The following is a 22,609-nucleotide window of genomic DNA, read 5'->3' on the forward strand; positions in this document are numbered from 1 at the left end:
TTGATGGTTGTTCTATGCTACTGAGATTGTAAGTTGTGGTGCCTTATCTTTTTCTCTGATCAAATTGCATGAACATCGGCTTGTAATTCTTTTTTTGCTCAATCATGATGGTTGGGAAATGGAAGAAAGCCTCTTGATAAAACAAGCTCTTATTAGTTGACCTTCTAGCCATGGCTTGTCAATCTCCTCCTAAGAACCCCTCTTGGCCATGGTCCCCGTCAAGCTCCTCGCAAAGAACATGGCTTAGAGCAGGTTCTCGTGTCATGCCCAAGAGCGTAGCCTAGCCGTGATTCGTTTGGCTCTACTGTGAATGACCTGTCGATTCCCCTCTGTTGATGTCCACCTACAAACTTCCTGTATTTCGTTCCTTGTTTGAGAAAAGAACCTGCTACAACTCACTATTCACAAGGACTAGAGACTAACTTTTCCCGTCGGTTGGTGAGAACATCTGACGTGTCTTTGCGTTCATGACAATGTAGCCATGAGCGAGAATGGTCTCTTAGCTGCCTATATACAAAAGCACGACCCTACGTGAGTGCATGGATAGCCACCCCATGAGCGTGTAGAGTTCCTTCTACACCCATCACTGCTGTCTAAGAGGGCCTCCCTGCATCTCAGTTGAAGCTAGGGAGGCCATTGATTCAGCAGGCAAAGTTGAACTCCTATCTCCGTCCCCCAGTGTCGGTTGCTAGATACGAATGGACAAATCCTCCAGGCTAGACTGGGTGGAACTTACTTTGCAGGTCTCCACTACGTTGGAGATGCCTTACTTCCTAGCCAAAAATGGAGACTTGCAGCAATAAATGAACCAGTCCAGCAGCCAAATGCTGGTGTGGAATTCAAGAAATCCATGCCTATAGCTGAGCAGTCCACTGCCACGAAAATTCCATCATTCATCATTTTGCAGCCATGGGGATGTGAATATATCCTGCCAGTGAGGCTCCCCCAATGCCATTGGCTGGCACAGGAAGGTGCGATAGCGCCAACGCTGGGGAGGTCACCGAGTCGACAGCCGCCAACAAGGGAAGGGATACAGCCCCGCATGCCATCAAACCCTCTATGAAAACCTATGCAAACTTGGAGGAGACCCGCTTTGCGAAGTCCGGTGCCATCGTGAGAAGCAATCAGTTGGTTGGAGCTGGTGATTGGCATTGAGCCACCAACAAGGGAAGGGATGAAGCCTTGCGTGCCATCAAACCCTCTATGAAAACCTATGCGAACTGGCAGGAGACCCGCTTTGCGAAGTCCTGTGCCATCGTGAGAAGCAGTCGATTGGTTGGAGCTGGTGATTGGCACTGAAGACGAGGGTCTTTCACCGGATTTCCCAATCCAGCATTCGACTCCTAGGCTAGAATTCAAGATTTTAGAGCTTTGAGTCGGTGGTTGAATGCTGAGCTGCAAAGCTGAGCTAATAGGAAAACAAGGTGCTGAGGCCAAGGCATTAGAGCATACAGTGGTCGTTTGGGTGTTGCAAAAAAGGTTGTACTCCTTCTACCACTTGGGTGTGGGAGGCCTTGGGCAAAGTGCGCAGCCAATAGCAGGCTTCCATCCCTCCTCTGCAACTCTTTTGCGACCCTGCAGCCTTGGCTCCCAAGCACTCACCTTCCAAGCGTGGGAACTTCATCTGTGGCGCTTCCGTCAATGAAGCGGGGCTTTTGCCCATGGGTGGAAACAGGTCCTAAGGACTCACAGTGTGTATGTGTGTTTGTAAATTTGTAACATGCAGCCACTTTCCACTGCAGTTGCATGATGCTGTGCGCCGTGGAAGACGCAAGATGCCCAACTTTCATGGGTCGCCGCCCACGCATCATGAATGTTGGGGCACTCCCCGCTTGCCGAGGCAAACTGCCTCATATGTCTCTTGCCCGCCCAGCTCCATCGTATTGTCTACAGCAGTGCCCAGTTGAACGTTCTTTCAGCTTCTATAAAAAGAGTCGGATCAACACGACAGCTACCCGTCAAGGCCTCCATCTGACGCTTTGCCTACCTCTAATTGTTCTGGCTTCTCCCTCCCTCACGTTACCCCAAACTTTTTTCGTACGCCGAACCATACACTAGTGACCGCATCACCTGATTATAAATTGCGCAATATATAGAACCTGCGATTGGAAAATTCGAACAGAGAACGCCTCTTTCCATGCCATCGCAAATGCCCAGTAAACAAATTCGCAGCTTGAAAGTTGAGACGACTTGTCCGCTGGAAATTCCAGAAAATCATACCGGGAACCCGCAACTACATAACATTCTGAGGGCACTCGCTTCGAGCGCCTTTTTGACAAACTCAGTGCGATGAGCACACAATTAATCACCGGTCCCGCATGCGATTCCCCCGCACCAGGATTAAGAACGCGGCAGGGGCAGGCAAGCGCCATAGCTGGTGCCTGCTTTACGAGGATTTTGCTTTCTTGTAGGTGAGAGGACAGACAGGATGCAACCAGGAGAAGGCGGCAGCGCCCCAATCCATGCAAACTGCGGCGACCCTCGTCCACTTTCCACCAGACAGAGAGCTATCAGTCCAACATATTCAAATCCTAAGGGGAGAAACACGGCAATACACAAATCCGCAGGCGTCGACCACCGCCGTGCATGATACAAATTCCCAGTGTTCCCACGCTTCTCCGGCCATGACGGTCGGTCGGTTGCTTGCAGCGATGGGCCATCATGCTGCTGGCTTGTTTAATGAAAATTGCAGCGACAGGCTACATGCGTAGGCCGCTGCATTGACTAGATCGACTGCCTGCCACCACCATAATTGCGAGTTGCGTTGGAGTTTGGCGGCGGATCTACGGCACTGCTGTGACAGAATTCGAGCCTCGAGCCTCTGGCAAAGTCCCTAGTACGAGTCCTTCGTTAGAGTTTCACGGCAGCTAGTTTCCGACACACCAAGTAACACGATGCTTTCGTAGGAGCTCAAGCAACGAGAAATTGGAAAAACCTCTACAACGCTTTTCTTTTTGGTTTGAACTCATATACATCACATTCAGGCTCACAGCACGCAAAGCCCAAAATGCACCACTGGTGGTAGGCTTGGGCTGTGGTGATGCTCAATTGGTGATAGGCTTGGGAAGTCAATTTGGCACTTGGTGCCAATAGGGAGGCGGCATCTGGTGTTGACACTAGGCTAAAGGCACCTTCAATGCTCCGAAACAGTACAGAACTCGATGGGCAAGCCAATGGAAAATGGCTAGCTCTCACATGGAGAGCTCTCTGCACCTACTTGGGAGCTCTATTAAATGAGTTGAAGCGACATGGCAATTAGAGCATGTGAACAAATGAGTTTTATAGTTCCCGTTGCACATTTCTTGTGTGTGTGCACCAACTTTCATACACACAAAGGAGGTGGATGTAGGTGTGAGGCGTTCAAATGTGGTCACATGCATGGATGTTTAAAATTGAAATGCTTGTACTGTGCAAATCCACATGCATTTTTGAATGGAGGCAAGCCAGGGAGGCAAACTGCTGACACCAAACTATGGAATCGCATGCAATCTGTTTCTAAAAAATCTGTCACGTTCTTTACGTTTGGCGTGCATGACAAAATAGAACTTTCTCTCTTGTTGTACAAGAAAAGAAAGAACCAATAGGAAATGGGATTATTGGACATCTTCTTAAATCTGAGTAGATATGATTTGTAGACTTCAACAATCGGGAAATACTCTCTAGATGTATGTACAACTAGAGGGTATACCTCTTTCATGTCTCGTTTCCAAATAGCTCAACCGAGCATGGATGCATCCAACTTCATAAAAATTCCTTCTTTCAAAGAAAAACAAGCTACTAAAACTATTAGGCCTTATCTTAACCCTCCTAAACATATAACTTGGACAAAGGCCATGACAACCCAAGCCTTCTCATTAGAATAGGCATAGGCCGGGTCCAATTGAAAAGAATTCCAAAATGTATTCCTTAGTACAAAATCGAGTGAGGGCAGGGGTGGTGAAGGCAAAGGGGATTGCAAAGAGAGACCTTTAAAAGTATTCATGGCATTCAATTATTGGTAATGACTAACTTGCTCATCAAGACCCAATAGCATCAGCATTATTCCTATAACTACCAGACACTTTAAGGCTTACTATTCACTTAAGTCATGGACTAGCAACATTAAGCCTATTAGTTAGCACTTGGTAGTACTAGTAAAGATTACAAGGCCTAGTTTGCTTTGCTAGTACACATTGTAAGTCGATGTATTGATAATTAAAATACTCCATAGGATAATGAGAAGTGTGTATGTATGTTTCCATGAACGCATGCCCCCCACACACACATGTGCTCGTGCATGCACATCCACAACCACGCGTGCATGCGCACACACGCACACACACACAACACACACTTGTGCACCACATGCATGCATGCACACACATACACACACATATGCATGCATGTGTGCATGTTTGTACACACACGTGTGTGCACGTACATGCATGCATGCACATGCACTTACTTGCAAGAATGCACATGCTCACACACACATACAATTGTGTAAACGTACACACACACGCATGCATGCACGCATAGATATGCATTATGTATGAAAAACATATAGATTACAAAAGGCCTACACCATGATAAAATCAAATTAAGATAGTAGATGAGGGTAATTGTTATTGAAATGAGATTAATTTTGAAGAATTAGGATAGGTAACCATTGTATGGTTCATCAAGAATTTTGAGTAATACCTACTTTGCAAGTACACTATACAAGCTTTATTTCTTGTGATAAGCATTAGAACCTTGTAAGGACTACCTAATGTGATCCCTCTTCCTTAGGGTCCATTTCATTCATGGGTTGGTATTTTGGTGCCTTCAGCATGTAGCCAATGCTTTCATAGAAGTATTCAAGCTACACCGTGATGCTTCAATAAGGAAGGGTTCAACAAGGCTCTCTCTTTCCATTTTTCTTTTAACGCATATTTTTGAAGGTAAGTTTCTTGTAAGTGCAAAAGCTAGGAGAAATTGTGGAGTCTACATTTCAAACAATCATAGATGGCATCGTGGAGCATATGGATTCCTCTTAGTTGTTTTGTGCCTTGATTTCTCTTATTCATTGGTTTGTGAATAAGATGCCTCATATTATGGGGACTACGGTGGGAGGCCATCATGACATGCTTTTCACTTAGATGGTACAAATTTATTACAAAAGAGTCTTGATGGTGTGTGCCTCAAATAGCCTATTAATAAATAGCACATGTAGCTTGGGATCGAATGAGGAAATGTTTCATTAAATTGCCCAATTATGACAATGTTGACATGCTACATTAATTAGTGATTTGTTACAAGGTCATTTCAGCCTTGAAGAATGCTAGGTGGCTTCTTTATAGGATATAAAAGTTCATAAATTGGACACAAATTTTCAAGGACATAAATGGAGAGTCTCCATCCGAGAAGTTGTATATACCTTTATTGAGTTGTTTTATCATGGAAGCATGAGGCATGACATCATCATACACTGTAGAAACATAATTAAACACATCTTAGGACTATGAATATATTTTAAAGGTACTATTATGTACCAAATGTTAAGGAGATAAGTTCTTAGTTTAATTCCTGAAGTACCTCAATCATGGGTGGCAATATGAGTTTTTCATCTCACATTAGGTGTTCACTTAGATAACTTACTATTTTCTAGTTTAATTTACAATTCCTTATCATCATTATAGTTGAGTGGAACTAGTATTTCAAAGCCTATATTAAATAGAACATCATTCCAAGAACAAAATTAAATTTAGTCTAGTATCAGTCTACTTATAATTATTTAGACACCAAGCTTAAGGGCGTTGACTATGTTGTAGGACATATTTATTTGTAATTTATGTTTTATTAAAACCACTTTGCAAGTTATTTTTGCTACAACATTTTCAAAATAATGTTGTACAATGCACGAACATTGATGCTTCTCCATTAAATGAAGATATCCCCTTCTATTAAGAAAAGAGCCCCACTATAACGACGTTGGCTAATTGTATATATAGTTAGAATTTTTAAGGAAAATTTTCTTTATTATAAGCATGATCATGTAATTTACAAAAATAAATATTCATTATCAATATCTAAAAAGAAATTAGAACAAAAGAGAGGCCTCAAGATCATGCAAAGTTTAAGATTTGACCAAAATAAGACAACAACAATATGGTTATCCAAACCACACCTAAAGCTTGAAGAGATCAAACAGTAAATAATTCATGTAATGTAGAGAGCTCACCATGAATGCTACGGATATACAAATAGTTGCACATAAAATATATAAAAAATACTAATTCATATTAATATTGTATGTGGGCAAGAACCACTATGACCTCCATAGGGCTCCTTCGTATCCCTATAGGGCTTGTTAGAGGAGAATGGACTTACATGATTTTCTTCACTAAGTGATCTACTACAAACACAAAAACTAACAGCACTACTATCATTAGCTCCTTTCTTAACACTTTGTTTCAACGCTTATTACTTAGTATTATATTCTAAAATATTTGCATCGATATTATATCCAAAAGGTCGTAACGTCTATTTTTTATCTATATTAGTGTCGATATTGCCATTGATATTAGTATTATCTGTTAGAAGTAGCATCAGTATTTAAGCCAAAAATGGCTCTAGAAAAACACACAACATCGAAAAAAGCATCGATATTCACCCTTCCTAAACCTTGCAAAATTCAAATCATTGGGGGAGGATTGGGGTCTCAAAGGGGCCTCATAAGGAATGGATTAGGGAATGCCTAGTGGGCTAATGCAAGGGGCTTGGAGGGTCCCAAAGAGGCCTAACCAGCCCAACCTAGGTGGGTTAATCCCACATTTGAGCCCACCTCTCCCCCCATCAATGAGGGGAGGGGTCCACTTTTTGAAATTTGAATTTCAAATTTCGAATCTCCCTCTCTCCCTCTCTCTCTCTCTCTCTCTCTCCCTCCCTCCCTCCCTCCCTCTTCCTCCTCCCTCTCCCTCTCCCTCCCTCCCCCTCCCTCCTCCTTTCCCCTCTTCTATCTTGCTCCTCCTCCTCCCTCCTCCTCCTCCTTCTGGCTCCTCCTCCCTCCTTCCTCTCCCCTCCTTCTCTAGTTGCCCAAGATCCCTCTCCTCTGCTCCTCCCTCCTGTAGAATCTCTCCCCTCCTCCTCCCTCCTATAGCATCTCTCCCCTCCTCCTCCCTTCTATAGCAGCTCCTTCCCTCCCTTCTACACCTGTCACCCTACTCTCCTCCTCCTCTTCCTCTTGCCCTCATCTGCTTCTCCTCCTCCCTCTTCCTTGCTACTCTCTCCCTCTCACTTCTCCATCTTTGCTAGCTCTCCCCTACATTTTAGCCTACATCATTGATACCTCTCTTTGAGAACTCATGGCACCATTCGAGGACATATCCAACAAGTACCATGTGAACCTACAACTGGAGGCAGAATATGCAAGCACACGCTCTTTGGGATATAGTGGAACTCCTCAAAGTGTGCTCCACAGTGTCTTTGAGGAGGACCAATATATCGACCACAGTGTTGACCCAATCAAATACCGTGGTCGATATAGAGTCCTCCTTGAAGTGTGGAGATCCTCCTCAAAGTGTGTGTTCGATATAGAGTCCTCCTCAAAGTGTGCTCCAAAATATGCATCTTGACCTTTGGGTGGATGGAAACTTGTATCCTTTAGACCCTGCCACCTAAAAGAGTCCTCCTTTTCATACAGTGCATGATGTTGTTCGGTTTGTTGGCAAGGGACATGCTAGATTGCTTGGTTATTACAATCGAGTGAACCATTCTCAGACATTGGCTATGCAAGCAAGCGAGGTGCAGAGAGCCCAAGCAAAAGAACTTGCACATTTGGAAAATATTACTATTGTGGCAATGCATAATAGTATGCAGGATCTCCAATTGCAAAACAAAGAACTCACTGACAAAGCACATGCACTGGACTTGGAGCGACATGAATTGGAAGAATCAATACAAAACCTTGTTGAAAGCAAACAAGATTTGGAAAGGTCTATCTATGGCCAAGTTCAATGTGCTATGGAGAAGGAACGAGAGAAGTCAATAGAACGAGTACAAAAGTTGAAGGGAACACCTTTGGGACTAAAGGAGAGGAAAAGACAATTGCAATCTATGGATGCATTGTCAACCAATAGTGGTGCCCAAAAGAGGAGAATACGGACTGCAAGGTTAGCTCCCCAAATTTTTAATGAAATTTCTTACTCCAAAATATTTGTGGTGTTGCATTCTTTCCACTAAGACTCATTTGTACTCTACTTTAGGAATTTCATGGAGGATGTGATGGGAACAATGGAAATGGATGATAGTGATTCTTCATATGTTCTAAGAACTTTCATAAAGCCAAGTGATGTCATGGAAGTGTTGAAGGACCCTAGACAAAAAGGGCTATGTAAACAAGTTACTAGAGAGGTAATGAAGGATTTCAAAGGCCTCGTCCAAGCAAAGGAGGTGCTTGGAGCTTGTGATGCTGCTGGTGTAAGTCGTGAATCTTACAACTCTGTTTTTAAAATTTTCAAGTCTGCTATGGAGGAAAGTATAAGATATCTACAATCCCATTGCCAACACCATGGTCTGTAAGGCTTGCACATCAAGAAACAAACCAATGTGCTAGAGAAAAGCTTGGAGGATACCATTGTGTAAGTGGCACAATGACTTGGAAGAGTAAAAAGAAATCTGGCATCCAAACATTTGAGATGAATGCTTTCAATAATGTTTATGTGGATGTAGAGAATTTGCAGAGAGCCATGGTCAAATTCTATGGCATAAAAAGAAGGTAAGAGAAATTCCCTCTTCACATTCAACTTTATTTCTTCTGATTTCTATATCCTTACTTAATTTCTCTTTCATTGTACAGATGGCAAGCTAGTATTTGTTATAAAAATGGATGAAGCTCAGTTGGTAAAAGAGCACAAGCTAGAGAGGGTGAGCATTTGTATTATGAACGACGCCTTGCATTTTACTCAGGGGGATGAGGAATGTGAGCAGGGTTTCTCAGTCCAATTTGAAAAGGACATATGGCGGCTTGCAGCCTTTGAGACCCCAAAGGAGTGCCACGAGACATTGAAGTGGGTTTTGGAGAGAACTGGCATCCTGTCAATTATTCAAAGACAAGAGGCAAGGCAAACATTAATTGTGGATGGGCATGGAACGTTTCAAGTTGAATGGCATCTAGCTGGTGATTTGAAGACCCTCAAGTGCTTGTATGGTTGTGATACAAATGCAGATGCAAAATGGACATGCTTGTATTGCACCCACTCTCAGAAGATGCAAAAGGGAAGCCTACAATGGGAAAATGGCATCCTCTCTTGCAACCAAAGTGCAGCCCCTGATCATCACAAAAAGGATCCTAAGTGGGACCCCATTCTACCAATTCCATTGAAGCACGTACACGTGTATACTTTGCATGTTGAACTACGTACACTTGATAAGTTACTCTATCTCCATCTAGTTTATGCTTGGAATTTGAGGCCACAACAAGTATCTGCACAATGCATTGCAAAAGTTGAAGAACTACTCTCACTAATGGGACTTCACGGAGGCAATGTGAAGCTTAAGTAGGACAAGAAACAATCAGGAAAGACACAAAATCTTCCTACTAAAGTGTCCATGGGTGGAGGAAAGGCAAGGAGGTTCTTGTCCAATCACAATGCTAATAAAGAAAAACATATATTGGCTCAAAGCACCCTAGGTTGGGAGTACTGGAAAGATTTGTATGAGTGCACCACAAATCAAGCTTCACGTCTGCAAATTGCTACTTTGAGAGCCAAAACTATGGACAAAGCTTGATGCATTTATAAAGTTTCTTAGACAAGGTCAAACACATGAGCTTTATTATGAGAGATTTAGGACAGCATTGGGACAATTCATATCATTGATGGTAGAAGCATGGGGGGAGTCACATATTACACATTACATGGTAATACTCCTTAGGTTGAAATTTTGTGCTTTAAACTTGAGTCAGTTTATGTTTCTAATACAATGTTTTTCTTTATAGCATATTCTTTACGCATATGCACCATGGTTTGTGGAGCAATGGGGTCCTCTGTCCATTTGGAATAGTCAAGGAATGGAGAAATAACACTATAGAGCAAAGGCAACATACTTCAAGAATACAAGGCATGGGGGTGGTATCGCACAAAGCAATGCACTACACGAAATGTTCGATTGGTTTTATAGATGTCTACAGGCCAGGACTCTCAAGTGCGATAAGGTAGAGGTCTCAAGTCTCACAAAAGCGGTTCAACATGTCAAGAAGACAAGGAGATGTGCTGCTTGGAAGTCCTCAATAGGGAGCCAAGGGGTTGCACTTTGGTTGCAACGTAGAGTCAGACAGGGGAGGCGTTGGGTCCTAAGAGAGCCCCAAATGTAAAATGTTTGATGAATAAAGTTAATACTATTTTGAGTCAATTATAGATTCCAAAACCATACTACCATGGATTCTACTAGGTTTGCCTTCCACGATTTCATCTCCCGTACTCCATTAGTTGATAGAGAGGAGGGGTTATTTCCAGTCTTTGATAAGAGCATAGATGTTCTAGGCACCTACTTGGGAGCCCGAGACGAATTTTGAAGACCTCATCAAGTACATGCAAGACTACATCGCAAGTTTTGGATATCAACTTGATGAGTCTACAAAAAGATGGGTCCCAATTGATTCTTTGAAGTACTTGTTCAATCAAGAACCTAGGTTTGTGAAGCGTTTAGATCGCTTTCGAGCCAGGTCACACCCCTAGGGTTTAGGGAGGTGGACATTGATGACCTCCTAGCATGTGGAGTCATCGAAAACACAGGAAATAGGCTCCTATCCTAGGAAATGACCTTTATTTTCCTTCTCCAGGAGGGACAAATGGAAGAGGAGGCCTCGACCTCAAGCCCTGACCCTACCCCTGCCCTTTCCGATCCTCTTATTTCTGTAGATGAGCCCAACATCTACAATGAAGAGCCCATAGATGAAGAAGCTGAGGAGCGGGAAGCTGCATTGGCCCTGGAAGTGCTCTAGCAACCTCTTGAACCCCATTCTACTTCTCAAATTCCATCCACCTCAGGCACCACCTTTGTTGATCCCACAACAATGATATGGTTTTTTGCTCTCCTTCTTGTCGATGGAGAACAATACCTCTTTCTCCATGACATAGAGGTTATGTTCGGGAGGATGAAGCTCTTGGTGTCCTGTGTGGATACGAGGTGGACACGACTATGCAAGAACCTGGGTTTTTGGGAGCAGATGATTCAATACGAGAGGTTCTTGCTTTAACACTGGCCCAAATCAAAGATGCAAAGACATCAATCTACTCTGACCTACCTGATGTTCCAGAAGAAGCCTCCACATCTCACTCTAGACAACAGGAGGCCTATGGATCCATCCTCATTGACAAAGAGAAGGGATTGAGCATGATGACTCCATAGTGGTAAGAAACTATGAGCTTTGAATTTCTTCTCTCTTGGTATACTTTTGCTTTAATGGAATTCTAATGTAATGTTGGACTGTTGTAGGAGGCATTTGAGGTCGACCTATTCTCATCTCGGCAACGCCTTGCTCGCAGTAGCTTCGACCGAGATCACTCATTGGCACATTACCTTGGCTAAGCAAAAGGGCGCATTGTGGTTATCTACAAAAATTATTCTCCACATGGCATTGATGACCTCCTGAAGTGCAAGGCCTTGCCAAGAGTGATTGGTCATGCTGACATCAATCGCAATGCTGACAAGGTCATTTTGGTGAACCGCATGGCTACCCTCAATGCCTTTCGAACCAATTTTCAAGGTATGGCATTGACGGTAGTAGCCATGTCCCTAGCCAGCAACGACAATAGCGTTGACTCTCTATCAAGTAGGTTTAGAGCTAGGAGTGTATTTGGGAATTCAAAGCCTGATGTTCTCATTGTTTTAGAGAAGAGAGAAAGGCTCTAAAGCCTTATCGTATAGAAATTTTATTTTATATGAATACAAATATACTTTTTATACAGTGCCCCATTTTGTGTTCTTTTACAAAATTTATTTTATACTATCATTGTATTTTGTAACTTTAATTGTTGTTGGCATGTATTCTCATTCACTATTCTGTTCAAAAGCATGCTCTCAGATAAATATTTGCACTATAATGGTCATTTCTGAGCAATCCAGTAAGAATCTCACTGTGCGGCAAAAGGCAAATGTATTTGGCATCGCGCGGGGAGCCCAAAAATGCTAAAACCTGCTATGGCACATATGGGGCTTGTTTGACTTGGACACATTTGCCTTCTGCACCACGATGAAAAAACATCATTTGACCACTCAAATTCACACTGAACTTGCATAACCTAATGGAAAGCATCACGTAACATGTATAATAACATGGGAACAGTAATAGAACATAAAAATATCTTTTATTCATTGACCTCAAAGGGCAGATATTTACAAAATGATTCAGGTTACACCAAATGAACCTAAACAACATCTAGGGCCTAAGGGAGGGATCGGAGCAGATGCGCTTGGCGAGTGCAAGATCCTTGTCCATCACTATTACTCTTTTGGCATGGATAGCACATAAGTTTTCGTCTTCAAATAGACCTACTATCATCTACTCCATTGCCTCCTGAATTGATAGGCTCTAATAACCATGTTGATTAAGCGAAGTGTTGACCTCACACATGACGTTTATCTTCTTATACACTTCAAGTATCACTTGGTTGTGTCTCTCTAGAACCATCCTGCATGGTTTTACTCTTGTGAGGCATATGCTCTGTGCTATTATCCACACAAAGTCTTGAATGAGAGCCCTCCCCATACCTATGTGCACCTTACTCCTCATAATCCTGGAATTCCCATGCACATATCGTTGCACACCACTCTCAAATTGCTCCCTGTATCGATAAAATGATGCCCTTGGGATTCCATGCATCTCATACCATGCTCTACAACACACATCCCAACTGTTTACCTTGAAGTTGTAGCATATCCTCCCTTCACAGTCACGATGCCAAGTTGTTGACAACACATCATATACAAAGTTTGTACGAGACTCTAAGGAGCTGCCCCAAAAATTCTTCCTTATAGACATTAAGAGGTTTCGTTCAGCATGCTGGCAGCGTCTACTGCCACAACAATCGATGGACAAAACTTGCTGCGCTGAATCTAGTGACATTTTGTACATTGGCATTGGAGGCTCCCTTTGTTTAGGCACCCTGATAATGAAAGTGTACCTTCTTTCCTTTGAAGGTGGAGCATCATTTTTCAACATTTAATCATTGACCACCTCATCTGTGCCACCAACCGGCTCATGGGCACATATTGTTGCAATGGGCTTCCATCAAGGTAATCTGCTTGATGGGCCACTTAACTAGGCTGAGAGATCAGACATCTTGCATAGAAGACCCTAAGTCACTTCCTACAATTTGTTCTTTCTTTTTAATACCCACACCAATGCAATCGTTACCCAATAAATAAAAGTTTATAGAGTCACCCAGGAAAACATATAAGATCACACCTTCCCCCATGGTCTTTGTTTTGCTGTCATCCTACAAGACAACCTTTTTCTCTTCCAAGATTCACGAATGCAATTATCAGTTTCCAATGAAGAAACTGGTATTGGCTCAACATAAGGTTGCTCAGCTCACTTGCTGTGGCTTCTTGAGTTACCGGATCATCTAAAGAATCACCAACATGTTTTAGAGAGGTCTTATGCCACTTGATAATGCTCCAAAGTGCCTCACCAATAAGCACTGCATCCATAGTGGAAAATGGGTAGAGTATGTCACTATTGATAGACTTCTCCAATATCACCGATACATTTTCTGCCCCAATCTTCACACCACTATAGTAGCCCTCTGGATCTATGACACACATTGCACTAATTGCAACCACTTCATTCCCCAACACCATCAAGACCTTGTCCCCACATCTAGCAGCCATCCCCTGCCATTATGATTACAAGAAATGAGATTTTGAAAAAATTACAACCAAAGAATGTCATAAGACCAACAAAGATTGGCACTAGTGCCATTCTCCACAATCCCACATGGAGAATGGCACTGTTGCCAATCTCCATGTGAGTCTAGCAAATTTTAAGTTTTCCCATGTGGAATGGCTTTGGGTTTGTGGAGCATGGCATTGGTGCCAATAGCCATAAATCAACATTGGAGAGTGGCACCAAACCCATTCTGCATAGGGAAATTTAAAATTTGCTAGACCCATATGGAGATTGGCAGTAGTGCCATTCTCCATGTGGGGTTGTGAAGAATGGCACTAGTGCCATTCTCCATAAATCCACGTGGAATTTCCAAAAACCTTGTAGGAAATGGATCTAGACAAAATTTACATGAAATTATTTTTTCTAAAATTTTCTAATGATTTTCATGGAAATCTCCCATGCAAAAAGAGACATTCTGGAGATTGGCACTAGTGCCATGCTCAAAAAACCCATGTGGAGATTGGCACCACTACCATGCTCCACAATCTCACAAGTAGATTGGCAATGGTGAGAATCTCCATATGGGATTGTGGAGAATGGCACTGGTGCCAATCTCCAGAATCCTCGTGGAGAATAGGCTAGGTAATTTGGAAAACAAATTGAGAGCAATCCAATTGTCAGGTTAGGATCAGATTTACTACACCCACATGGAGCATGGAGTGGTGCCATTCTCCATGTGGGGTTGTGAAGAATGGCACTGGTGCCATTCTCCATAAATCCATGTGAATCTCCAAAAACCTTGTGGAGAATAGATCTAGTTTTGAGTGGTATACACTTTAGGCTCTAGAGCACTTCATTTTACAGTCATGCTCGAGGTGATAGATCTATAGATCTCATATGCCAGTAAATTGTATGGGGATCCAAAGCATGAGCGCATTATGTATGATGTTCCAAGATTTACTTAACTAGGGTTTGAGATCTATAAGTTTTCGATACAAATCTTGATCATATTATTAAGAATTATAGATTCATTTAATCCAAATACTAGATTGAGATCCTTAGTTCAAGGATCCATGTCCAAGTAATGCTTTTTTGGACTATTTTAGATTTATTTAATCCGGATACTATTCAATTTTTTTGTCCAAGGGCCTAGATTCAAATAATCCCATCTTGGGGGCCTTTTTTTATCCTAAGCCCTACATGCACTCATTTCAAAGTCACAGTTCTAGGGTTTAGATCTATAGATCCCACACATTAGTCAAATATTTTGGATGATTATAGCCATGTGTCAATGCTCCCACACATTAGTCAAATATTTTGGATGATTACCACCATGTGTCAATGACAATATTGGGCTAGATCTAGCTAGTGTTTTTCGATCTATAGATCCCACATGTTAGTCAAATATTTTGAATGACTAGCGCCATGTAACAATGAAAATACTAGGCTAGATCTAACCCTACCTAGACTAGGATTTAATAGATAAAGACTAATGTTAAACTAGGATTTAATAACATGCACAAAATGGATGCACGCATGCCTTTGGGATTTCGTACATGCATAGGGTAAGCATCCATGCACAGGGCAAGCACATTGCTCATTCCTAGTAAGTTTTGTCTCCCTTTTCTGTGCCTTTCCATTTGCTATCTATGCTTATGGAACTTTAAAAAGTGGAATGGATGATCTTGCTGAGCCATAGCCGCAGAGCTTACTCACAGTATACAAGGGGATTAAAAATAACAAAAACAATGATAGAATAAACAATAGAGATTCTTTGGTTTTGAACCAAGGGAATGATTAATTCAATGATGATTATGTCATCGGCTATTAATTACAGTCAATTGAGTGATCCAGTGCACTTGCAGTGTTTATTTGAGAGATTGGAGCATTAAAATCTTGAGGCATTAAAGTGATTCTTGTTAAGAATAAGAGATTACTGGCACTAGACTCTTGGATTGAATAATTGATGGCATTTGTATTCGTGCAGGTACATTCTTCACACTGCCTTTTCACCCACATCTGCCATTTTTGATTGGAATCTTATGTTCTATTCTTTACTCTACACATCTGTTCCCATTATCGTCATTGGAATCTGGGATAAGGACATTGGTCACAAGAATTTGCTAAATTATCCCCCCCCTCTACGGAGCTGGGTAGAGAGATGAAAATTACAACATCTGCTCTTTTGGATTACCATGCTAGATATGCTGTGGCAGAGTCTGGTACTCTTTTACATTCCCTTCTTTACGTACAAAGAGAGCACAATTGATATTTGGAGCTTGGGCAGCTTGTGGACAATTACAGTGGTAATTTTGGTAAATTTGCATCTTGCCATGGATATCCAACGCTGGACATTGATCACACATGTAGCAATTTGGGGTTCAATAGCAGCAACTTTTTGCTGTCTTTTTATTCTTGATATCTTGAAACAAGACGCTTTCCTCTCACACTATGGGTAAGTGTAAGAAGAATAATGACTTTTTTTTTCACTCTTTTCTTATTGTAATGTTTTTGGATGTAAGTATTGAAAATTCACAGAAATGTTGGCATGTTGGTTGACCAGAGTTTAGAAAAAATTAATGTAGTTAATATTCACAAAGCTAGTGCTATAGGTAAACAATCATTGTGATGGCCTCTCTATTTTCAGTTCATGTTACTGCTACTGCTGCTATTGTTCCTCAATGTACTATATCTATGCAATGCCAAATAATATGCGTGAGTAAAAAGGTTGATTATAGTTTGCCACTCCATGTATAGCTTTTTTTTGCCTACATTCTGTATGTTTGTACATGTGAGTGTCTAGATGGGCCTATCCAGTATTGTGAAGGGAAATGTTACAAGAAAGCAAGCTTGGGCAAGCTTGTATTCCACAATGAGCATCCCATCTGAATTACAATGAAAGTGCAAGCCCCAAAATTGGTTTTGACAACTTCTAGACTAATGTTAAACTAGGACTTAATAGACTAATGTTCTATTCTAGTCATAAACTAGGATTAATAGACTAATAGACTAATAGACTAATCCTAAACTAGGATCTAGTAGACTAATCCTAATAGACTAATTCTAAACTAGTAGACTAATCTTATACTATGATGTAATAGACTAATCCTAAACTAATAGACCATTCCTAAACTAGTAGACGAATCCTAATATATTAGACTAATCCTAAACTAATTGACTAATCCTAAACTAGGATCTAATAGACTAATCCTAAACTAGTAGACTAATAGATCTAATAGACTAAATAGTAGAATAATACTAAACTAGTAGAGTAATCCTAAACTAGACTAAATAGATCTAATAGACTAATCTTAAACTAGTACATTAATCCTAAACTAGGATCTAATAGACTAATCCTAATAGATTAATCCTAAACTAATAGTCTAATCCTAATCTAGGATCTAATAGACTACTCCTAAAATAATAGACTAATCCTAAACTAATAGACTAATTGGATCTAATAGATAAATACTAAAGTAATAGACTAATTGGGTAATCCTAAACTAGTAGATTAATCCTAAACTAGGATGTAATTGACTAATCCTAAACTAGGAACTAATGGACTAATATACTAATCATAAACTATGAATAGAAGACTAAGAGGGGCATGCACAATGGACAAAGCAGAGGTGCATGGAGGTCTGACGGGACTCACGGGAGATGTCTTGTCCCACAGCTTGAGCTTCCGCATAACAATGAAGAATCCACTATTCACTAATCAACCGGATTGTGAATCGAGGTGGAACCAAATTGCGAGGGGCACGGTGGACGAAGATTGTGACTCGTGAGGTGGAGCATGCAAGGAGGAGGGCATGAGGGCTTCCAACTTCCAAGAAGAGGGAGTGCACTCCAAGTAGGGTTTCTTGAATTTGGGTATTACTCTAATTATCAAGAAAGAAAACCTCACCAACATTTGCATCGGCCTGCCTCCTTGACTCCCTGAGATTCTCACCATGTGGCATGCCTTCTCTCCATGAACCATGTGCCTCTCTCTCTCTCTCTCTCTCTCTCTCTCCCCCCCCCTCTATTTCTCAATGGCTTTCAAATTTGAAATTAAAATTTCTTTTTGTACTTTGTTTCAAATTTCAAATTTCACATTTTAAAGTATATATGTCTATATAAATAAATATATACATAAATATATAAAAATAGAAATATATATCTGTTTAAAATATAAATATATATATGGAAAAAAATACTCTGTGTGTGTGTGTGTTATAAATTTAATTGATGTTGTTTAAATTTAATGATTATAGAATATATATATATATATATATATATATATATATATATATATGTATGTATATATATATATGTATGTATATATATGTATATATATGTATATATATGTATTTATATGTATATATATGTATACATACATATATATGTATATATACATATATATACATATACATACATATATATACATATACATACATATATATACATACATATATATATATACATATATATATATATATATATGAAAATATAAAAATATCTTTAAATATAAAAATAACTAGTTAAATGAAACTATAGGGATGTCTTTGAAATTTGCATTCATCTAGTTTTGCGACTGCACATAGAAGCACTCATTACCATGGTGCATTTTTATTATCAAGATGTGTTGATTTAAATTTGTTCCCTAGTATAAGGATATGGAACAATTAGAATGTATAGCTAAACACATATTAGAATAGCTAATAGATTTGAGAGAACTCCTCACCTCATCTAAATGAGAGAAATCCTCTCCTCTCATTTTCTTTTCCCCCTCATGTGACAATTTGGTTATGATATATATTAAAATGGAGATTGCAAGGAGAAATCATGTGATAGGTTGTCACTTATTTCAAAAAAAAATCATGTAATAAAATATTTTGGATTAAAACATTGCAAAAGTAGATTGGCAATAGTGTCATTCTAAACTAAAAGAATGGGACTAGTGAGATTGGCACTAGTAATTGATATAATTGTTAATATACCTCCTTGTTATTTTGTCACTAGTCCAGTCCTTTGTTTTAGGATTTATAACATAACTACCAGACCTTGAGCTTTGGCAATGGGATTCATAGGAATTATTTTACCTTGAGCTTTGGTAATCAGAATTAGCACTCTCTATGTCTATGTCAATGTCAAGTAGATTGGCAACAGTGCCATGTTGATAGGGAATGTGGAAAATTTATGCATAAGATTTTTGAGACATTGGCACTCTCTATCAGAATTAGCACTCTCTATAAGGATGACACTTTATATTAGAATGGCACTGGTGCTATTCTCCATCAGAGTGGCACTGCTGCCACTCTCATTCTATGTCTATGTCAATGTTAAGTAGATTGGCAGCAGTGCCATGCTATTGGGGAAGATATTGGCACAGTGCCACTATCCACAAACTCTCATGGATTAGAATGGCACTCTCTATTAGAATGGCACTAGTGCCAATCTCATTTGTGTTTGTCACAAAGAGAGTCAGATCAGTGCCCTCTGAATTTAGATTATAGAGAATTCTCCATGAGAGTTTGTACAGAATGGCACTTGTGCCAATCTCATGCATTTCATGCACCTCCTCCTTATTTTGTCACTAGTCCAGTCCTTTTTTTAAGGATTTTATAACATATCTACTGGACCTTGAGCTTTGGTAATGGGATGCATAGGAATTATTTTACCTTGGACCCTGGGAGCCATCATAATCCATGAGAGTTTGTGGAGAATGGCAATTGTGCCAATCTCCACAATCTCAATTAGTTTGCCACTCTTGTTCTATGTCTATGTTAGTGTCAAGTAGATTGGCAGCAGTGCCATGCTAACAAGGATGATGGAAAATAAAGAGAATAGAACTGGTGCCAATCTCATTTGTGTCAATCACATAGAGAATCATATCAGTGCCCAGTGAAGTTAGATTGTAGATAATTCTCCATGTGAGTTTGTACAGAATGGCACTGGTGCCAATCTCCACAATCTTAATTTGTTTGCCACTCTCATTCTATGTCTATGTCAGTGTCAAGTAGATTGGTAGAGCAGTGACATGCTAACAGGGAAGATGGAATCAGATGTGGGACATTTATGAATAACATTTTTTAGATATTGGCACTCTCTATCAGAATTAGCACTCTCTATCAGGATGGCACTCTCTATCAAAATGGCACTGGTGCCATTCCTTATCAGAGTGGCACCGGTGCCACTCTCATTCTATGTCTATGTGAGTGTTAATTAGATTGGCAGTAGTGCCATGCTATTGGGGAAGACATTGGCACAGTGCCACTATCCACAAACTCTCATGGATTAGAATGTCACTCTCATTCTATGTCAGTGTCAAGTAGATTGGCAGAGAATGTCACTCTCTATTAGAATGGCACTAGTGCTAATATCATTTGTGTCAGTCACACAGAGAATCAGATCAATGCCCACTAAAGTTAGAATGTAGATAATTCTCCATGTGAGTTTGTATAGATTGGCACTAGTGCCAATCTCATACGATTCATGTGCCTCGTTCTTATTTTTTCACTAGTCCAGTCCTTTGTTTTAGGATTTATAACATAATTACTAGACCTGGGATGCATAGTAATTATTTTACCTTGGACCCTAGGGGCCATCCTAATCCATGAGAGTTTGTAGAGAATGGCACTAGTGCCAATCTCCACAATCTCAATTAGTTTGCCACTCTCATTCTATGTCTATGTCAATTTCAAGTAGATTGGCAAAGCAATGCCATGCTAATAGGGAAGATGGAATATAGAGAGAATGGCACCGGTGCCAATCTCATTTGTGTCAATCACATAGAGAACCAAATCAGTGCCCACTGAAGTTAGATTGTAGAGAATTCTCCATGTGAGTTTGTACAAAATGGCACTAGTGCCAATCTCCACAATCTTAATTTGTTTGCCATTCTCATTCTATGTCTATTCTAGTGTAAAGTAGATTGGTAGAGTAGTGACATGCTAATAGGGAAAATGGGAATAGATGTGGAACATTTATGCATAACATTTTTGAGACATTGGCACTCTCTATCAGAATTAGCACTCTATCAGGATGGCACTCTCTATCATAAAGGAACTGGTGTCAACCCTTATGAGAGTGGCACTGGTGCCACTTTCCTTCTATGTCTATGTCAGTGTTAATTAGATTGGCAGTGGTGCCATGCGATTGGGGAAGACATTGGCACAATGCCACTATCCACAAACTCTCATGGATTAGAATGTCACTCTCATTCTATGTCAGTGTCAAGTAGATTGGCAGAGCAGTGACATGGAAACAGATGTGGAACATTTATGCATAATATTTTTGAGACATTGGCACTCTTTATCAGAATTAGCACTCGCTATCAGGATGGCACTCTCTAACAGAATGCCACTCTCATTCTATGTCTATGTCAGTGTTAAGTAGATTGGCAGTAGTGCCATGCTATTGGGGAAAACATTGGCACAGTGCCACTATCTACAAACTCTCATGGATTAGAATGTCACTCTCCATTAGAATGGCACTGGTGCCAATCTCATTTGTGCCAGTCACAAAGAGAATCAGATCAGTGCCCACTGAAGTATGATTGTAGAAAATTCTCCATGTGAGTTTGTACAAAATGGCACTTGTGCCAGTCTCATGCAATTCATCTGACTCATTCTTATTTTGTCACTAGTCCAATCATTTGTTTTAGGATTTATAGCATATTAATAACTAGACCTTGATCTTTGGTAATGGGAAGTAGTGCCATGTCTATGTCATTGGCTATGTCAGTGTTAAGTAGATTGGCAGTAGTGCCATGTTAGGGAAGATGGAAATAGAATGGGACATTTATGCATAACATTTTTGAGACATTGGCATAGTGCCACTATCCACAAACTCTCATGGATTAGAATGGCACTCTCTCTCAAAATGGCACTGGTGCCAATCTCATTTGTGTCAGTCACATAGAGAACCAGATCAATGCCCACTAAAGTTAGATTGTAGAGAATGCTCCATGTGAGTATGTACAGAATGGCATTTCTTATTTTGGGAAAGGAATGCATAGGAATTATTTTACCTTGGACCTTGGGAGCCATCCTAATCCATGAGAGTTTTTGGAGAATGGCACTGGTACTAATCTCCACAATCTCAATTAGTTTGCCACTCTCATTCTATGTCTATGTAAGTGTTAAGTAGATTGGCAACATTGCCATGCTAATAGGGAAGATGTCTAAAATCATGCAAGCCCCTCAAAATTTTAAAAATGTGGATATCCATTTTCAAATTGATGCAAACAATACACCCTTTTTAAAGAGGAATGAATCCTCCTTAGGAAGTGAAAGTGATTTAGTAGCTCTTCGAAGTCAAGGAAAAACACATATGGATTTGTGGTTAGAAGGGAAAATATATTCAATAGATCCATGAACTTGTTAGACTCCTCAATTCCATGGATTGATCAATTCAATAAAGTTCCTATGTAAGGGTGAGAATGGTTTGTTAGGATATTGTTGAAGGTTGACTAGTCAAAGAGAAAGTAGCCTTCACAACAAATATCAATCTTTGCTTAATAAAAGAGACAAAAGGATCGCAATGGTGGAGGCTTGGAATCAACATTTGGTATCATCTATGCAAGCTATAAGTGTTCAAATATCTGCATATGATGGCATAGAGAAGAAAAATCAAGAATTATAGGTAAAGGTTCAAACATTAGATGCTCAATTGGGAGAGAGCACTACAAATGCAATTCACTTATCGATGCAAAACACAGCTCTGAAGGATGAGATCAAAAAGTTAAAAAAAACATTATCATTCATGAAGGAT

This window comes from Dipteris shenzhenensis, chromosome 17 (genome assembly GCF_047967505.1).
Source record: "Dipteris shenzhenensis isolate YYH24624 ecotype China chromosome 17, Dip_SZ_1.0, whole genome shotgun sequence".
Lineage (NCBI taxonomy): Eukaryota > Viridiplantae > Streptophyta > Polypodiopsida > Gleicheniales > Dipteridaceae > Dipteris > Dipteris shenzhenensis.